The sequence below is a fragment of the Pteropus alecto genome, unplaced genomic scaffold (assembly GCF_000325575.1).
Source record: "Pteropus alecto unplaced genomic scaffold, ASM32557v1 scaffold384, whole genome shotgun sequence".
In the NCBI taxonomy this organism is placed as follows: Eukaryota; Metazoa; Chordata; class Mammalia; order Chiroptera; family Pteropodidae; genus Pteropus; species Pteropus alecto.
The window spans coordinates 72264-74476 of NW_006435066.1; the positions used below are offsets into that span (position 1 = coordinate 72264).

At 37.2% G+C, this 2213-nt stretch overlaps 1 pseudogene; it reads left to right on the plus strand.

Annotated features, from left to right (window-relative positions):
* The first annotated feature begins 454 nt into the window (after positions 1–454).
* Positions 455–573, plus strand: LOC112479002 (annotated as a pseudogene).
* The last annotated feature ends 1640 nt before the right edge of the window (positions 574–2213 follow it).

The window sequence follows — 2213 nt, forward strand, 5'->3', positions numbered from 1 at the left end:
ATATATATTCTTACATTTTCTTCTGCACACGCATTATCTCCATTCCCCTTTGCAAATTTGGATTTTTGAATCCTCCCCTTTTCAGTTCTTGCTGTCTCATATTGTCCCTATGTATGCTGCACGTTCATTACTATCTTGCATTAGCAAATCTTTTCTTATTGTTTAAGCTTATAATGCCATGTTCTTAGTAAGGGTTGCACTCCTCGGTTAATATCTGTCTGCTACTCACCTTGCTCCTAATTATGGTTGTTGCTGTTTTTTTTTTTTTGTCATTTTATTTTAGGAGAGCTGACTCCTTCAGTATTTCTTTTAATGCAAGCCTCATAGTAGAGAATTTCTTCAATTTTCATATGTCTGGAAAGGTCTTTATTTCTCCTTCATATCTAAAGGAGAACTTTTCTGGATACATTATTCTTGACTGGTAGTTCCTTTCATTTAATAGTTTGAATATTTGACCTATGGCCATGCCACTCTGAACAAGACCAATTCCATCTGATCTCAGAAGTTAAGCAGGATAGGGCCTGGTTAGTACTTAGATGGGAGACCACCTAGAAAGACCAGGTGCTGTAAGCATCAAAATAAATAAATAAATAAATAAATAAGATAAAGGATTGTAAGCTGACAAGGTCTTTGCAATCTGTGAGGTCAACCAAGGATTGCCTCCCCTAAAAAAAATAAAAATAATAGTTTGAATATTTGATTCCACTCCTTTCTGGCTTGTAAGGTTTGTGCTAAGTAGTCCAATGATTATCTAATGGGTTTACTTTTATAGGTCACCATCTTCTTTTACCTGGATACTCTGAGAATTCTTTCTTTGTCATTGAAATTTGATAATTTTAATACAATATGTCTTGGAGAAGGCCTTTTTAGGTTGAGATAAGTGGGTTTTCTGTTAACTTCTTGAATTCCAACCTCCATCTCATTCCTTAGATTTGGGAAATTCTCATCAACTATTTGTCTGAAAATGCTTTCTAATCTCTGCTCCTTTTCCTCCTCTTTGAGAATGTCCATTATTCTTATGTTTCCTCTCCTGATGGTATCAGCTACTTCTTGTATTTCTCTTTCATTATTTTTCATTCTTCGGTTTCTCTCTTCTTCTTTCTGATTTATTTCTAGATTTCTGTCTTCGATATCATTGATCCTTTATTCCATTTGGTTGACTCTATTTCCCAAACTTGTTACTTCATTTTTCATCTCTTTCAGTGTGTTCTTTCTCTACAGTTCTATTTGGTTCTTTTTGAGGGTTTTCATCTACTTGCTAAATAACTCATTCTGATCATCTAATTGTTGTTTTTTTTTCAATTTCTGTTATTGTTGATATGACTTGTTTTGGAACTTCTTGAGTTTTTTCAGAAGTACCATCCTGAATTCTCTGTCATTTAAGTCACATATTCTATGTCTGTAAGCTTATTTTCTGGAGATTTTTCTTTTTCTTTCTGAGATGCCTTGTCACCTTGGTTGCTCATGGTGTTTAATGGGCTATATTTCTCTGCCTGAGCATTAATGGAACTATATTCTCCTTTTTATCCAGAAAGATTTTTTATAGAAATATCTCTCTTTAGTTTGTTGCAAAGAAGTCATTTTTCTTTTGGTTTCCAGTAGGTGACATCTCAACCTGTTGGATCCCTGCTTTATATAATGTCTTAATGATGCCTGTTTTTTTTTCCTTGCAGATATTCAATAATGCTCACTATCCTCAGTCTTGGTCCCTGTCAGTGTTAGCAACAGTTTTGGCAGTGTTTGCTCAGATTCCCCTGTGGCTTTGTGGTGTTTGGTCTCAGAGAAGATGGGGAGAAGGACCCTCTGCTTTGTGGGACAGGGGCTATGGCTCAGTCTCACATTTTACAATCTCAACTGTTAATATCTAACTGTTGCTTCTCTGCCTTCCCTGCTTCTCTTCCATCCCCTCTTCTCTGCTCTCTGCCTTGAACCCTAGGTACTGCTGAAGGCTGTGTGGAGCTCACAGCTTTGTCAGGCAGGGCTGTTCAGGGAACCTGTCACAACTTCGCCCCTCCCCCTCCTCCTGCAGGGAGCTCTGACTATTAGAGGCAACTTTTTTGTTTCTCCCTGTCTACCACCCAACTTCTGGGGTTCTGTTCTGTTGTAAGTTTTATGTGCAGATCCCACACTCAGATATGCCTGTGTTCAGTTTGGGTGTTTTTTGTTGAGTTTTAGATATTCAGCTTATTTTTATTTCAAGGGGAGAAATCTGG